Raw genomic sequence first — 18510 nt, 5'->3', positions numbered from 1 at the left:
GAAAAGATTCCTCTTCTTTATGACACCAACAAACAGCTAATCCGACCTAAATCGCACCATGTTCACACCCGCCCACAGCCAGTTCCATGACGGCCCCAACAGAAAAAAAACTCATTACGATCCCATTACCATAACTTTAGACATGCCGATCGATCGACTCAAGACATGTCCATAACGGATGACATTACCCAAAACTGAACCCGTGGAGACCCACGTGTCTCGGCGCGACCTTCACTATCCACCAGTGCAGTGCGTTAACCTCCGTTCGGCAAGCTAGCTGGCTGGCTGGCTGGCTGGCTGTCTGTCCACCGCGTGTCACTCGGTGTCAATTTTTCTGCATGCAAATTTACTCCCCACCGCCTTACCCCTTCGCAAGCGATTAAAATGACTAACGGGTTGACCTGATTTACGACCAAACTCCTTACCTCTGAACAACCCCCCCGCCCCGGTCAGGAAAGTTACAAAGTCACCCGGCAATGGCACCGGGGCCCCACCGTGTCAAGAGGCACACGTTTCAGGTGCGCCCAGACTCCGCGAGCGTTCTCTCACTCCACTCGGCGAAGCTATGATTTATGGCGATGCATTTAATCAACCGGAGCTTAAACTCCGCCGAACTAGCTCGATCGGTTGGCACCCTCACCACAATGGGCAGGGGGGGGGATGGTTTCGAAAGGAAGACAATGACGAGCGCCTTTTCCGAACGAACTAAATCACCTGCTGCCGATGTTCCAGAAAAAGTTCCTCCCCAACAGCTACAAACCAGAGTACGCGTCGAAATACGACACACGAGTGGTGAAAAACAAGGCACGAAACAGCTTGTTCACTGGAAGAAAGCAATCTTCCAAACATTAGCCCCTTTTTTGGGCTAAACGGATCACATGGGACCCCTGTCGGGCGTTGCTGGCAGCGAAGGGCGGTGTTGTTGTGCTTACGATTCCTAGTACCAAGGATGTTCGCCAACAAATTCCCGAACACCGAATTTCGCCGAACTGTTGTTTCAAGGTTCTTAATAGGTTTGGCTGTCAGCACAACACAAACAGTACCCCGGCTGTAGAAGTAATTTCTGTGCTTTTGTTGCGCTTAAAGAAACGGTTAAAGCGTGTACATAATTTATAAGCATCGCTTTTTTGCGCAGTTACGATAAGAGCATGATAAAGGTCCTGCGCTCAGTCAGCCACATCCCGATGACTAATGTCGCTTTGATGGGTTGTTTTTGTAAGAAATCGTTTAGTAATTACAGTGACTTAACCGTTTATGCAAAGATGGATGTTATAACATAGCGCGGTGATGGTGACTGCTAAAACGCAATGCTTACATTGTAGGACGATTTTATGTACATAAACTTCGTTGTAAGATTGCACGCCATTAATTGGATGAATTCGTTCTCAACACTTGGGGCTGCTAATTCCTTGGAAAAGAGATCCTCTTACATATACATATATGCAACACCCAACCCATCAGCTCAGTCTCCGATGCTTCTTCCTTTAAGATATTACTGAAAAATGGCACAAACTCAACAAATCCCCCTTTTAGCAGCATCCGCTCTCATTAGCCAACGACTACAAGGACACTTGAAAACAGGAGCTTTGCGCGCTGCAAACGTATACCAACTTTAACGCGCCATCCTTTCCCTAACCTGTTGCTGTGCTGGTGGAGTACAAGGTACCTATGGAGCACCAGGCATGATGGCTCTTCGTCCGGGCAAATTGCATAAACCCTTTCGGGAACACCACGCGGTGCACAAGGAGAAGAAAGATTTGTAATTAATATTTCATCCTCGGCCTTGGCCCGGGTACGAAACTCGAAGCAGGAGCTGGGCGAAGCAGAGCAGTAAAACCCCATCTACGTCCAGTGTCCTTTTCCCCTGGTCCAGCTTCCCTTTACTGGCTCGTTAACAATCAATATGCAATTTATGCTCATCGGTGTGCACAGCAAGCAACCCAATCCCATCGCGAAGGCAAATTACCATCATCTCGTAGATTCGCCTCTCTGTACCCATTTTTGCTTTGCTTTGCTGCGGCACACAGAACGCTACACACAGGCGCAAGGCAAGGCCAACAGGGAACCAGCAATAGCAAAAACAAGCGGCACCGAAGATTGAGCAGATGCAGATTGGCGAAATGAACGCTGGAAACAAACGGTGGAATGAACAAGAAAAAAAAACAATGCATTTAATATCACACCCAGAATCAACTAAAGAGCGAACTGTCTCATAGTGTTGTTTTAGCAGCTGAAAGTAAATGCTAAGCATTGGTAGGGTTTCAACATGAAATTATTCCAAAAAGGTCAAGAATGTTGAATTACCTTCGCTACCACTGACAGTGGCGGTCCCGTGGTACAGTCGTCAACTCGAACGACTCAATAACATGCCCGCCATGGGTTCAAGCCTCGAACGGACCCGTCCCCCCGTAGAAAGGATTGACTTATCCGGCTACGTGGGAATGAATGAAGTCTCAAAAGCCTGTATAGGCCTACATGTCCGCGTTAGGACTTTACGCCAAATAGAAGAAGAAGACTACTGACAGCGCCAAACAACCCTGATGCAAAAACTTTTCGATGGATAAAAAGGTTACCTTCTTAATCATATATGTTCGTTTATTCAACCAATTACGTACGTGATTTAAAAAGCAATTTTTCTATGCCACACCAACTGTCCCACCGTGATCGTGTCCCAACATTGACACATTGAATAATCCCTATTGGCGCTTCCACCGGAAGGCCGCCTCCCATTGTCACGTGCCAAACGCGCGCGGGGCATATTCATTGATTAAAAGCGATACGAGCGAGCGAATGGAAATTAATGGCGGAATGCTGCTTCACTGTGCTGCTGTACTAATTAATTGCATGCGCCGTACTGAGTGAGGAATTTTAGTGAACTCCTCCACTCCAAAAACCTTTTTCATAACATTGTGAGAGCCAAATATCAAGCCAAAGTGTACAGAAAAACAACAACTGAAATCCGACCAAACGGTATCAATTGACAGAGGTCAGAGAGAGGTGCAAAATAGTAAAGCTCACAAACCTGGCAGGCAGGCAGGCAGGCACCGCTTTATTACGCAAATATCCATGTACGCGAATAATTGGATGTCCGTTCATTAAAAGCAGCTAGCCCAATGTACAGGTCGGTCGGCCGGATGGGCCTGTTGAATTGGCCGATTTTTACGTTTCACCCATAGATACACCCGAGAGCTGGTGACAAGTACGGCACCATCTGTTGTTCACCTTTAATTGGCTCCCTCCCGGCCCTCGGCGCTTGTGCCTCCCGACGTTTTGTAATGCTGCCTTGTTGACATCAATGAACCTTGCGGATACGGGGATGGACGTGTGTCGTGTGCCTGTATTGTGCTGCATATTTTCCGGTATGGGAAATATTTGCTACCAGAATTCACGCAACACGGCGCAGCGCACAGTGCGCGTTTCCGTTTCCGACCAGTACCCACGCCGCCTAAATCTTCCACGGTTGAGCGCGTTTGAAGTGCCTATTATCCCCGGCGAATTGTTTTTTCCCCACATTCTCGACCCACGGCCAGTCCATTTTGGCCAGTATGCAGATTTTTATTCTCCAAACAAAAGCATGAATGAAACGGCAGTATCATGCAAAACTGTTGGCACAGATTTTTTAGTTTCTTCGTTTCTTTTTATTTCCGGCGATATTGGTAATCTCATTTGATATAAATCTCTCATTTTTTTACATCACATATTTTGTTGAATAAAAAAAAGACAATACAGCTCATCTCTCCTACACGGAGATAATCCTTACCGCAAACAACAAAGTCAGTGAGCGACTTAGCAAAACAGTTACAAAGTTGGCAGAAACCTCGCACAACAATAACTGTCCGCTCACCTGACCTGGCTCTGGTGGCCACCTAAGGAACGCTCTGCCAAAGGTAAACAAATACAAATGCTGGGAATGAAGCTGTAACGACCAACGATACACAACACTCCGTCGTGTTACATCGGAAACCATCCTTCCCAACCAGCGCAACTGCATAAATGTTTCCAAGGTCACGGTGCATCGCTCGCTCGCCATGGATGCAACCGTTGTGTTCCAGCCCCTGGCAGGATTGACCGCATCATCATCATCATCATCTTCGTCGTCATCGTAGCCGTACACACCGGAGAACCGATTCAGAAGAAATTGATTGTAAACGAGCTGATAGTGCGCGGTCGCTCCGGCAGCAGCAGCAGCAGCAGCAGCAAACGATGCTTGGCGGCCACTATCCGTTGTTGCGATAATGTTTACCGTCGCCGGTCGTTATCATCTCCGCGAAACTATCAAGCATCGTCGTGAAGCATCGGAGCAGTCCATCCATCACACAAGCATGGGGGTATGGGTGTGTGTGTTTATGTGTATGTTTGTCGCATCTTCACTCGCCTCGTCCTAAGGTACACACACAGGAGAGGCGTTGTTATTTCTTTTTGCTCACCACCGATTAAATTCAAACAAACTACACACACACACACTCATCCATTATTTATGTGCCACGCGAAGAGAGGAAAAGGCCAGAGTCTGTCAACATAATACTCACCCCCCCCCCCCCCCTCTTACCTACTCCATTCGCTTCGTCCACTCCTCTCGGTTTCTTCCGGTCTGTAAGACCCGTCTTCCGTCCGCTCTTTCCAGCAATAACATGTTGATTCAATACTGGCCCAACCCCATCTCTCCCAGTACGATGGGAGGAAGGGCATATCGTACCGGATTTGCATTTTATTTGCATCCATACGTCCAAGTGCCATCCGCTCAGGTATCACAGTGCACACACTTGCCACCATCGACCAACAAGCAGGCAAGCTGACCCATCTTTATATGCCAAGCCCGTGTCCCGTCGTTCAACGTTTAATCGAAACGAACCCCGTCAGCTGGCTGGTTGGCTGACTGACCGATTTGCTGCCGTTACAGGTTGCGAAATAAACTACCTGTTGCTGTGTTTGTTGGTGCCAGCCTGCCTGCTCGATAAGGCAACGTTTCTTCCATATGGTTGACCCGTAGGCAGCGGACGACAGTGATGGTTGGTGCGAAATTATTGACAACCGAGAGCGCTTGGCGACGATACAGAACGAATTTTAAGTTTGCTTCCAGCGCCTGCCTCGAATGGAGCAGTCAATACGGTGAGAATTTGGCGACGGATAAGTCAATGGTTCAAATCTCAGCAAATAGAGTATTGCTGTGTGTTTGATTGCTTCCCGAATTAATTTAGAAGTTTACAGGAAATATGTCCTCCGGTGTGTCGTCGTCAGCAATTATATTTGTTAAGTTTATTGAATTAGTTGAAGGTATTGGAACTGTTTAGTTGAAACATTTACTTCTCAATCCAATCAGCTCCTCTTCATACGGACTAGTCTTTTTTGCTTCACCATCTATGTGAACCTTCTAACGTTCGTTCGTGTGCTCTCGGTGACACCTGAAACTCTGTGTGCATGTTGTTGTATATCGTTCCAAGAACCACCGAACCTGGGGAGTGCTTTTAGGTGGTTCTCACAGTCATCAACTCGATACTGCCAAGGGAGAAAACGTGTATGTGTGCACATGATGGGTTGCCCATTTTATAACCCAATACCGTACCAGGAGGATAACGGTTGATTTCGGAACACAAAAAAGCGCACAGTTTACAAACAAAATAAACAAAAAAGGGCAACATGAACAAGCATATGGACCCGTTGCCCCGCGTAACACTCACGCCCCAACAACTGAATGTTTTCTGCAGTGTGTTTGGCCTGTGGCGATGAAATTGCGCGCTCACACACCATTTGAGCCTGATGTTTGTGCATGTTGGAGCACATACATCCTCATCCGTGTACAGATCAAAAGTTTTTTTGTTTTATTTGGACCTGCCACTAAGCGCTTTTTTGCCGCCCCCCCAACCATGAACCGTTTGCATAGAAGCAGTGTGTACCTTGCAAACCGTTTGGAGTCCTGGTCCTGGGAGGCCTGACCTGGATGGTACGCGTGTTGATCCGCGTTTGTTGTTTAGACAAGGTTGAGTAATATGCCGTTTGTGCGCTGTTTGTTTGACACTCGCTCAAAAGTCGAAGCCAACCCAATTGCATCGTCAACAAACGCTAACAACATCCGGCGCGGATGGTGGTTTAATAAATGGTTTACAATATCGGCAAGCAAATTCGCGTCCACAGCATTCATCATTATTTACGTTCTTGGTGCTCTCACGCGCGCTCGCGCAAAGCCCATAAATGGCAAACCCTCACCTTCTATTGCCAACGATCGTGCGTGTTCGAATCCAACCACCCTCCTCTTCTGTGCCGACGGTTCGCGAAAAGGTGGTACGATTTATCGACAAACGAGACAAACACAAGCTGCGGCTCAATCAGCCTCAAATGCCGCAGGTACAACGTGCCTTCTCCCTTCGAGGTGAGCTCTGGTGGATGATGATGATGATAAACTTTGGCGACGTCCTTCTAGGCAAACGCAATTGCAATCTAGCGCGAATTGGGCACAAGGAAACGAACCATGCTAATGGCGCCAGTTACGCCATCCATGCGCGGCCAGTAGCGCGGACTGTGGGACACTTTAAACCCCGTTTTCCATAATCGGTTCGATTGGTTGGAAAAGTTTTACACCCCTGATTGGATTTTAACCGCGGAATGGCGTATCATTTCCGACGTTTCACAGGCTCCACCGCTCTGTCAGTTTTGGGGGGGATGGATGGTAAGCATTTTGGTAATCCAATAAACTCTAATTAATAGACAGCTAATAGCCGTGCCACCACCTGGCATCATGTCCAAAGCTCTCTCGTAGCTCGTTGCGAAGCTTTGAATTTCGGTAGGAAATAATTTGCTCCTAATCGCATACTTTAGCACGTTTAGCTTCGGGTGTAGACACGGCATTCCAGGAAAAGTTTAATGCCTGCTCCTGCCATGTCTTCAGCACGGGGCACCCACTGGGCATTCATTTTCCCTGCCGGCTCTTGGCTATCTCCCCAACAATAAACGGATTTCTTGTTCATAATCATAAATCCGACCAGCGAATCACCCCTGCGGGGCCCTCCCCCTTCACCAAAACTAAAGCGAAACAAAAAATCAAATCAACCGCCGCCCAAAGGCTAAACTAGACCGTTCTTTTACCTTTCCCGTGCCTTGTCCCAACCAACCTCGCGGCATCTTCGCGGCCGCTCCCGTCAAACACACCAAAACGCGGGCGCGCGTCGCCACCGTTCATTAAGTTGGTTAGACGAAAATTTAAATTTCAAATTCTCCCTCAATCCAACCACCATCCGGTGTTTGTCGGCTAGTTTGCGATTTTGCTGCCGAGCTTGCAGGGGCGAAAGAATTTAACTTCCACTTCCTCCGGTTGCACCGGTTTTGCTCAGACCCCCTCAGGAGGTTCAGCGGCTTAAAAGGGACTAATATTAGGCACAAATCGGAAGCGGATCAGTACGCGAGATCTACGATAGCTCCACACTGGAACTTCACACAAACATGCACGCTTAGGTGACTTTCGCTCTTGACATTGTTTGGCCACGTTTCGTAACCACTAGGTCCTCCCCTTCTGTGTTTCACTTTTCGCCTCAAATTTCCTTCGCCCTCCGACATCGGCGTATTGGTGACGACCTACATCCCAGAAGCACATCGACATCTCACCAACCTCTCTCTCCAAAATGCTAATGTTCTAGTCCGCCTTCAGCGTTATCAGCTTAACATGGGGACCGGCAAACGGTGACCGAGGACGAGGAGATCACCAGCTCCCCATTACACGGACCCCGGTGTTCGGTAAGACACAAGCGCACAAGGGGCGGCGATCGTTTGGAGCGATCTCTCTTACCGCAACCCACCGCAAGGTATGGCCGGTTTATTTACGTTTATTGATAATTTCCTTTCTCGTGGTGTGGTGCGGTTTGGCCAGAGCGCGAATAGACCCCACTGCCGACCGGACGAACAGACTGAGACAACCGGCAGCAGCAGCAACCCGGTCATCGTCACCCTCGGGTCGAATTAAGTACACGAAGGAAACGTGCCGTAGTTTTGTCTTTGGCCAAACAGGCCGTTTATCGTTGGGCAGGGCGCGGGCGCGTGTCTAGTGCTCGATTAGGTGCTCACATCTCCCTGTGCACACAGCAGGGCAAACGCACACAGCCAGTCAATTGCATGACTTCTGAACTGTCCACGAATGGGGTGAACCACGGAACCACGAAGGTTTTGCCTGAACGGGAGGTTTTGTATTCGTGCTGAGAATTGATACCTTGAGGAAGTGAGAGCTGGTGGCCCTTACGGCCAAACAATGCAAAGTGTCTTAATCGACCTCAGGACACGAACGTTTTGAGATGAAACATCAGGGTTAAAGATTTAATCAACACAGACATTCACACACACGCACACATCGGGCCAATCTCTGCCGAGCAAGGAATTAAACAAGGATAGCGAGCAAGCGTCAAGAGGACATGTCAATTTAAAATAGATTAATCTTACGACCCAAACCTTACGCAAGAGGGACAAGAGGGTTCGGTTGACATGCTGGATGGACTGCTGTTCTGCTCGGTCCTTTTTTTAAACACATCATCAAAGTGTTGATACAGCAACATTGTCGTTCGTTTCGCTTACAACATTTAAACAATAAAACAGCAAACCCCAAACAGTCATTACGGGGAGACAGTTTGAATTTCATTACGCTAATTAGTGAGACGCGGGAGAAGCGCAAAACGTGAGTGCGGTTTGCGGTCTCGTTTGAAGTGAAAGAGCATTAAAGGCAAGTAAGGTTGACCTTTTTTTACAAACTCCAAAACTAAAAATAAGGAGCTCCCTTCAATTTGCTTCCCCTACCAATGCATCTAATGAGCCACAACAATGCAACAAACGCTTCATTATGGTGTTATAGTTTTACGACATTTTGCGACATATCCCACTGCACAGCAGAAGCAGATTAACCACGAACGACATCAAACTTTGCCTGCAATCGAAAATGCCATCGAAACTGCTTTTAATTTCAAACCCCGTCGTTTTTTTATCACCCAGCCGCCGCCGCCGCCGCCGCAACAAAAGGTTAATGTGCAATGCTTCAGCCACGGGGACCAGTGTTAGTACTTCCAGCGGATAGTTGTGGCGGAGGAAGCATTAGCGGCTCATTATTTGCGATTAATACCCCACACCCAGCCGGCCGCTCTTCCTTCCCACCGTACTACTGCGGCCATATCAACTTAAAACGCTATTTATAAGTCGCGGAGGGCACATCATTTCAACAATTATTGCACTCGCCGCTGTAAGTGTAAATCGATGACTACGGGGAGAAGAGCATTACCGGTAGAAGACGGGCATGTGGAGCTCATAAAACTGTACTAACAATCGAGCGGCCACAGATGACAATTGAACAGTGTGCCAGAACTGACGTAAGCCTCCTCCGGTTCCCCTCGGCTGCCCAAAAGGCCCTCACTCTGGGGCAGGTGATGTAGGGGGTGCCATCAAGCCGATCAAGAAGGTATGCATTGTGCAAATGTGTAGTTCTAAGCACGTTGACATAAACACCGCATATCCCCTGCATCAGCGCTGTTGTGTGCCCGTTGTGTGTAACGTCCGGTGAGGCCATTCAAATACATTGTACGGTGCCAGTTTGTTTGCAGTATGCCACCCACGGTAGAGAATCGGCTCGATCGAGCTATCGAACTTGAAGCGATAAAGTAGAATGAAACGCTACATACTTTTTCCAACGCTTAGCTAGAACGAAGCATGAGAACTACGTTGAAAAACGAGATAACTACGCAGAATTGATTCCGCAAAGGGAAAGCAATCCATCCCAAACACATCCCTTTGAGAAGGAATTGGGGTTTATTGTGATCTTTTCTTGGTAGTCATATTTTCGGGAAAAAAGCCCCCGCAAATCAGCCTCTTCCCCTAGACAGCGAACCTTTCGTTTCGCTCTCTGACGTCATTGTAAAGTGGAAGGGCGCCAACGGCCGCTGGGGTCCGCTTGGGGCCGATTGGCGTTATTTATCTTCTTCGGCGAACGAAGAATGGGGCCCGGGACAAACATGACCTCAAAGGTTTTGTTTGTTGTGTGCACGGGAGAAAAAAAAGAAAGCTTTCTGCACAAAAGGCCTGCATCATAATGATTCGGATGAAATCGGTAGGCAAAAAGCATAAAACTTACATGAATTGTGGGGAGAAGTTTTTGGGTTGTTCGCGACTATTTGTTTGTTGCTCCGCGCAGAAGAAAGGGATTCGACCCACCACCCAACCACCCCCTCCCCTCCCCTCCCCCACGTGGTAGTAGTGCGCGCGCGAGTAATACAAACTGTGTCAATATTATGCTACACAGCATACAATTCGCTGCTGTCTCTCTGTTTGTGCGTGTGTATCGTTCGATGCTAATCGCCCGAGGTTTGGCGAATAAAGTTTCGCACTGAATATGGAGAAAGGAAAGAGCAACAAACAAAAAAACACCAAACAAACACTTGTAACACATCCGCCGAAAGGAATGAAAACATCTCACAACATCCACACACACACACACACAAAAACAACGAAATAAATAAAAGAAAACGGCGATACACACTCGTAACACATACGGTAAAGGGTGAGAAAAAATCGAATTCCAACAATTATACCACGTTCCAACAAAAAAAACCGCGTCAAGTACCCGAAAGGGTCAAATGGGAAATAAAGCAAGACCGTTTAAAAAGATCTGTCTCGCCGTGAAAGACACAGAAAAAAACACCACATCAACATCAAACACATACGCACTCACGACGGCCAAACACTCGAAACACCGAAAGGGATTGCCCAACATACACACACACGTCCATTTCACGCCACTCTTCGCCTATAGATCGCAGTATGCTATGCTGCTTTTCTTCGTTCTTTAACACAGTTCTTTCCAGTCACTAACATACACTCCCGGCATGTGGTTTATACTGTTTCCGCTGTCCCACTGTTCTGGCGTTAGGTCGTGGCCAACCGACACACACGCGTGTGTAACTTCTTCAAATTTTTAAAACGCTACACTCACACACACTGCGGATTAAAAGCCGCACCACCACCACAGTTTTTGGCGCCATTCTTTGCCGCGGGAAGAACCTCTGCTGGGTGCGCCCCCCTCTATGAGAGCCGGGCGGAAATGGAACCTTCACAGATGATTGCACACGCCCGCTGATGATGGGTTTAATCGCCGGTTCGTATTACAAGCCTGTTCCCGCTCCCCCACATGGTCCACACACGAGTCCGCTCACACACGCTCACACTGCTCTGCTCTTGTGACCCCCTTTGCTTTGCCGAATGTTGTGTTCCAATTTTAGGTCTTTCCCAAACATTCGCGTGACTCATGTTCTCGCTTATTCGTATGGATTCTTTGCCATTGGTATTTGTGCTTCCGTGGCCCGTGTCTCCGGCTTCTTCGATCGCTAAACTCATATCCGATTTGTACGCAGTGTTGTTAACGCAAAAAATAATAAGGTACATTCTTCTGGAGTGACTACTCTTGGTTGCCATGTCCGGGAGAAGGCTCGTGGAGCAACAACAACAAAAACTACATCAAAGGAAACCATGGGAGTTGTCAAAAGGGAAACAAACGGGCAAAAAACACCAAAACAACATGACAGTTGGGACGAAATGGGACCGTGCAAGCGCTAGCGGAACAAAAAACCCATACAACATCCCGGAAGCCATTGCAACGGAAGGGGGGGCAGAGCCAACCGGAAACCGGAAGCCACTTCGGCAAAGGGTAGTTTGGGCGCGTGTGACAAACAACCGAAACAAAAACGGCTCAGACAAACGGAAAGACACACACACACACTGAGGGTTTCCTTTTCAGCGGCGATCAGTTTTTCTTGCTTTTCGATGACTCCTCTGTAGGACACTTTAGGGGCGAACTTGAACCTTCGATTCGGACCCGAAACTTTCACCGCCACACACAGACACAGTTTGCGCAATGCAATAAAAAAGAAACCTTCTGCACTGACTGCGCGACTCTGCCCGTCCAGGCCAATTGGGACTCTCTTCCCGCCCATTCCCGCGTGGCCATCGGCACGTTGTTCGAGCTTCGAATCGAACTCTCAAACTCAAAGTCCACTCAACCGGCCGCCGCTGCCTTGAACCGTGGCAAAAACCCGTTTCTCCTTCGCTTGGACCCTCCACTATCATTCATAAACTGGCTCGGTGGAATGAGCGGGGAAGGAACGATAGGTCCGAATGTTCCGTTTGTTCGAGTTTAAAAAGAAGGGAAAACAACACACACAAACACACGCACACACACATGTACATCTTTACTGGGCAGGGAACAGAATCGAGATTTCTTCCTGCCAGAGAACACGCACTATCAGGGAACATCGCGCGCTGTGTAATCACCCTTGCACTTGATGACACACAAACACACGCGGCACTCGAGAGAGTCTCCGATGACGAGTTTACATTCTTACTGACTAATCCCCGGTTTCGCCGGTAGTTTTGTGTTTCGATTGCGATAGCACAACTTTGACGCCAAACTATTGGCCACGATTTGCCACCACGCCGGCGGACGGTTCACTGTCGCGCATCGCTGTCTGGTCACGCTCAATTTACCACCGCAAAACTAACCTGCGCGATCCGGCGGGCTGCGGGATCCGGCTTCACTTGCCTTTTTTTTTGCTTGTTGGATTTGAGGCACGTCCGCACGTCGAAAAACGGGACACCAAAAGCGTCGCCAAACCGCACTGACGAGGGACACGCTCGAACAAAAGCCGCCGATTTCGCGCAACAGCAGTTTTATACGCGTGTAAAGTCAAACGCGCACTCAACGCCGCTGGTGCTTCTCTCACTCTCGTAATCGGTTCGCCGAATGTTCTCTTCCAGCAAGCGCGCGCGCGCTCTCTCTCGCTCCAGCAATCGCTCAACTCTTTCGCTCGCCCCTTTACCGGTCGCGAGCGCGCGCGCGCTCTCTCTCTCACACACTCTCTTGCATTTTGTTTACAACGCGCAACGCATGCAGATATTCCGGCGCTGTTGCAAAGGAATCATTTTAGCCCTTCTTTTATTTTTTTGCATTTCCATGTTCCAACACTGCAGAACCCGGTTTGGACCCCGGCGAATGGAAATCCCCCTGCGTCCTTCCAAACTAACACCACAGCACAAAAATATGGTAGAAAACACACACTAAACAATAGAAACACGCACACACGGAACAGGAACGGACAAGAACAATATATTTCCCTGCGCCTGCTGCGATGAGGGGAAAGAAGTGACCGTTGATTGCGTTACCGAGTTGACGTTTTGTCAGTTCATATTTTCAAAATTACGCACAAGCACACACCAACAAAAAAACATTCGCCTTTTCTAAAGCGCGGCACTAACACCATGCCTGGTCTGCGTTGCCTTACACACTGAAGTTTGCGCAGAGTGTTCCGCGCGCACTTCCGGTTCCTGGCGTCGGTCCGTCGGCATACCCCAAATGCACACTAACTCCTTATCCTGTGGCTCGGCAACGGTCCCGCCAGGCAAGAGCAAAACATCGGAAGCACGTGCGAAGCGATCTTGTCATGCGATAATTAATCCAAACTGACGGATGAGCTCTCACGCTTGAGAAGAAACGCTTCTGGTGTGCGCTGCAGCTCGATCCCTCGCCTCGGTTCTGTCTAATGTCTAGCACACGGGGGCAAGCAATCAGGCAATGATGATTGTATGTAAATTGATTCATCTAATCGTCTCAATCGGGGGATAGCTCCTCATTCATTCGATCGAACGAGCCGCCCCGTAGCACGTGCGACGGCGGCAACGAGTGTTAGAGAATAATTAATTGTGATGTCACTGGTGAGTGGTGGTAAACAAAATTTAAAGCCGCGATAAAATAAACATGCCGCGGACCAGTGCAAAGAGAGAAAGAGCGAGAGAGAGAAAGAGCTCCCAGGTTCAATGAATCGTGATCAGCCAAGTGCGCCGACCGAATCGATCACCGTTGGCGAACCTGCCGGGAGAATATCAACGAACTGGAACCGATTTTGGCAGCGGCCCGTTTTAACACCGCTTTGCCATTTGGCAACATATATTTGGTCCTCTTTAGCAGTAAGCGACACACGACCACAGAAGATGGTGTGCTACCGGGTGTATGAGCAGTGTCGCTTATCTTTTGTTTTCCGTGCTTTTTATTACTGTCGAGCGTTATAAATTTAAATAACATACAATAATAATGCACCAACTCAAGACGGCCAGCGGTTGGTGACGCAATGGCTCGGATTTACTACTTCCTGTTTCGTCATGGCTGGGAATTCGCTATGAGTAATACGAAAGCTATCTCATAACCTTCAAGTATGGTTACATTCGTCATATGCAAACGAAGAACAAATGATCTTTAAATTGTATTATGTGTAGAAGAAAAGAAGCAATTGATAGCCACTATCTAAAAGAGCTAGTTTTGACATGACAGATGCATAACTTTAGGCGTTTTGTTTATGAAACGTCGTGCTGCGGCGACTGGGCGGATTCCGTAGGGTTTGCAAACAATATAAACGTATACTTACCCAATACATATCCGATCCTGGACACGTGCTTGCGTACTGGTTACGCACTCCGTTGCTCCGAGTAGAAGAACGGCATCGTTACTTCTGTGGGCGTTGAATCGAAGCCAAGTTCCATGAAGCTATTGTTTTCGGTTTTGCGCTTCCCACGCAAAAAGGGCCTCTTTTGCGATCAGTATGAGTCTGCCACGGTATCCTTCCCGAACTTGTTTGTTTATCGGCCGTTTTAGCCATAATATTCGGTCCGAATATTGCCATCCTTATTTGAAACGCACCACGATATGAATTCAATTTCATCTTCTTTCTTTCGGTGGATTTTTCCGTTCCTCAAATATTATCATTTATGGACGATCCTAGAAGGACAATAATCTATCGCTGCCAGCACAGCTACGGGTTAAAGTTTAAAGCAGCGCCGCATGGAGTAAAATCAAATTTAATGCAATGCTCACCCCCGAAAGCAAAACATCAATCAACCCGGTTGGGTGATTTATGCTTTGCTTTCATCCTATCGTGTCCGCGCCACCGTTCGCCGTTTCACGGTCAACGAAACTATTAAAAGTGCACTCGGTGTAAAAAATGCATCACACAGCATTTTCACGCTTCGGTTCCTTCTTCGCCGTCTGTGTGCCCAGCCAGACGTGCTTGGCAAGCCCTCGACGAACGACGGCCCGGTGTTACATCATTCTTATTCTCGATTTGCCAGCTGGCTACCATTCTCGAAAGGCTTCACGTGAGACCAAAACGCAACCGGCTGTATCCCCCACCTGGCGCCAAAGCACAACGACAGCGACGGACCAGGCACGTGACTTCATTGACTCTTAGAGCCGCGTGGGGTTCCTTTGGGTTGGGCAGAAAATCGATTCGACCGGCTGGATGGATGGGTCATCATCATCACATGTGCTGGTGGGCAATGTTGTGGCTTGCCACACCAAGCAACGGAGATGATGCTGAGGGATCTATGCGGTTACAGTCCCAATTCTGTGCGTGTGTGTGTGTTGGGTGAAACAGCCCAACATACCTCGTCTTTTTCTCCTGATGATGATTAATTAGCAGCCTTTTTTGCTTTCGCAAACCCATGAACCTTCTTCCGACGCTGTGGAGTGCCTCCGCTCTTCGTTACAAGCGAATTGTAATAAATTTCACTGTGACGGCTGTGGGTGGTGATGGTGTTAGTGGGTGCGATGTGCGCGACATGCGAAACTCAATACTGACACGCACTGCTCCGTTCGGTAGGGTCACCAAGGCACGTGAAGTCAATATGCTCCCATATGCTGCCTATGTGACGTCAGAACCGGGGGTTAACTGCTCTCTTGATGGGGGATGTGGGACCCATACAGGCAGGTGGTTTCAATGTCTTCCCTAAACCGCTAGTAACGTTTTGATGGGAAGGTCTGTCTTACGTAATTAATCCCAAATGAGACGATGACTTGGAAGAAGAAAAAAAACAAAAACACTAAATAAGATTCAATATTTTGGAGAGTTGTTTCGTATGTCAACGTAACCGAGTGGTGATTCAATTTGTAGGCTCCTGTTGCTGGAATGGAGGATTAAAAATGGATTTTACAAGAAACAGCAAAAGACCAAAATAAAAGCCACTCCACGGCAAGCGTTCGACAGGTCTTACCCGTAAATGGTCCTAATTCAATGTTGAAAATTAAATTCATTCTTGCTTGCCCTTTGATGTTGTACCGAAATAGAATCAACATTCGGCGCAGAACTCGGGAAACGGTAAGCGTCCATCTGCCACGGTTTTGCAAGTTGTTCAAAGGAAAGCTGAATGCCGAAACCCCGAGCAATTGGAGTGGCACGAAATTGGAAACACTTGTACGTAGTATTAACCTGTGCAGGCTCCTGCCTGGTCTGTTTGACTAATTCCCAACAACACACACACAACAGTCTTCGGCATCTTCGACAACAACTTCCAAACAAGAACGATTGCATTCATCCTCCATCACAAATCCAGCATGCTGCGATGGAAACATGATAGTAAACATACACGCACAGAGAAAACTCATAACAAGCGTTGTAGTAGGCAACGAACCGTGCTGGTTGCTACTTGTTGCCGCGTTGGTGCTTGGCACTCCCAAATTCCAACATAGCGCGCGCGGGGTATTGGTGGCGGTGTCAATTCCATCGTGACTAATTCGACCTCCCACCACCCTCCCTCAAACAGACCGACTCAGGTCTACACATTAAGCACTTAACCTTAGCACCCCATCTTTGACCCCTTTTAGGAGACGATATTTGAGTCATCCAATCGGGTGGAGTGAGGTGCTTCAGTGACACACATTCACACACACGCCGTCTCATCTCGGAATCCGATTTCACACCGCGTACCCGGGGTTCGGAGCATTTCATTCATCGTTTGAACGCCGTGAAGCGCCAATTGATGATAATTAATTGCACACGAATGATAAATGGATGGCTCTTTGGCCCGTCCGACAGACATCCTCCAGTATTGTTTGCCGATTATGTGATGTTGTCGCCGTTTTTAATGGGCGGGAATAATTAACCGTTTAGTGTGACGCATGATTAACCGATCGATTGGACCACTCCGGGGGGCTTTGGAGCTGTGCGATTGTTGCTGCAACAATGATGTGTGCATTTATGAATTAATTTATCCCTTTCGCCTGATTTTTATAAAATCAGGACACCGGAACGGCCTTTACCAAGCGACAGCAAGAGCTATTTGTGGGATTTCCCTGCCACGAGCATTATCTGAGGATTTTATATTTTTTGTTTTATCACACACAATTGATCGCTGCTACAGGAAGCTGAACACAAAAGCGCCAAGCGTGGGATTATTGTCTTACAATCGGAACACGATACACCCGGCAGCATACCACCGCAGTTCAGTTCCAGACATTTAATCTTTAAATTAAATTATCTCACCCAAGGTGACGGCAAACGCGGGAGAACCAAAGCAGCAAAGGACAGCTCCAAGCCTCTGGCGGTGTGTATTTTTATTCTAGCGAGCAACTTTTTTCTAACTCCCTCTGCCCCATTCCATCCGCTTTATCGTTTGATTTCGACCTGAAGAGACACCGAACCGACATCGGGCTTCTGGCTTGCACGTGCTTTGGTGTCGAGCGCGAAAACACCCACCTCCCGTTCCCCATTTACACCCATCGAGACACAACACCAGCTAGCATAACTTTATTTTCGGATGCGCCTTATCAGCCCAAGACTTTCCACCACTTTCTTTCTCTCGATAGCTTCCCAAGTACATTATTCGATGAAAAGAAGAAGCCCAAGGCACAAGTACACTCCTCGCAAGGTGTAAAATGCGGCGGGATAAGGGAACGTTGGTCTCCTGGTCCCCCCCTCCCCCATTCCCCATCGGGTGGATGGGAATCGGATGTTTTCCGTTCGGCATGGAAGCGTGAAAGCGTTGTGCCAACAGCAGCAGCATCACAACCGAGACCGTACGCCCAAAGTCAGTCAACCGATTGCCGAGATGGCGGGATTTCGGTACCGCGACGGATAATACGCCAACGACAACGTGGGGGGGGGCCGTGTAGGGAGGTGAGCATTGCGAAATTTCATCCTTCGGAATGCCACGAGCTTCACGCCTCGGTAAGTTCGAACGCGCGTGCTTTACGCTGTACCATGTAGTAGGGAGGGGTAGATTGTGGGACGAAGCGGTTTAAAGGTGGTGCAAAACAGCTACCACAACGCGCAATCTGTCGCAGCACACTGGAACGCAGTATTATCGGTCGCAGCGCCCACCCCCCGGTCGGATGCTGCCCTTCGGACGCCAGACTCTATCAAACGAGAAGACATTGAGGGCACGGAATAGCACTTCGACATACGACATTGTCGAACAAATGGGTCGATACGATACAATAAATATGACTTACAGTTCTCTTTTTCTCTCTTTTTCCCTCTCTCTTTAGTGGGAAGCATTCAACATCGCAAGCAGCAAGGATATTGCCTTTAATTCCCCAGCGATCCATAGTATTTGAATGATGGTTTATATAAAGCATTGCCCTAAGCGCTAACGAACCGAAGATACGCAACGATAATGTTCCGGCATTTGTTTCACCAGCACCAGCTGAACGCACCTTAAGCCTTACTAGGCTTC

The 18510-nt window shown here is 48.2% G+C and overlaps 1 protein-coding gene across 3 annotated transcripts in view; it reads right to left on the bottom strand.

The window, feature by feature from the left end:
* Positions 1 to 12672, bottom strand: part of LOC120908400 (bumetanide-sensitive sodium-(potassium)-chloride cotransporter) — a 28685-nt gene extending 16013 nt beyond the window's left edge. For 2 of the 3 annotated variants that reach the window (XM_040319351.1, XM_040319353.1), the window contains exon 1: positions 12514 to 12672. The gene's annotated coding sequence lies outside the window, so the exon portion shown is untranslated. Of the gene's footprint in view, positions 1 to 10093; positions 10159 to 12513 lie in introns of those variants that run through there. The other variant, XM_040319352.1, reaches the window with a different exon arrangement.
* Positions 12673 to 18510: the final 5838 nt, after the last annotated feature.

The sequence above is a fragment of the Anopheles arabiensis genome, chromosome 2 (assembly GCF_016920715.1).
Source record: "Anopheles arabiensis isolate DONGOLA chromosome 2, AaraD3, whole genome shotgun sequence".
NCBI lineage: Eukaryota > Metazoa > Arthropoda > Insecta > Diptera > Culicidae > Anopheles > Anopheles arabiensis.
The sequence above is the reverse complement of the archived record's forward strand: the minus strand, read 5'-3'. Positions and strand labels throughout refer to the sequence as shown.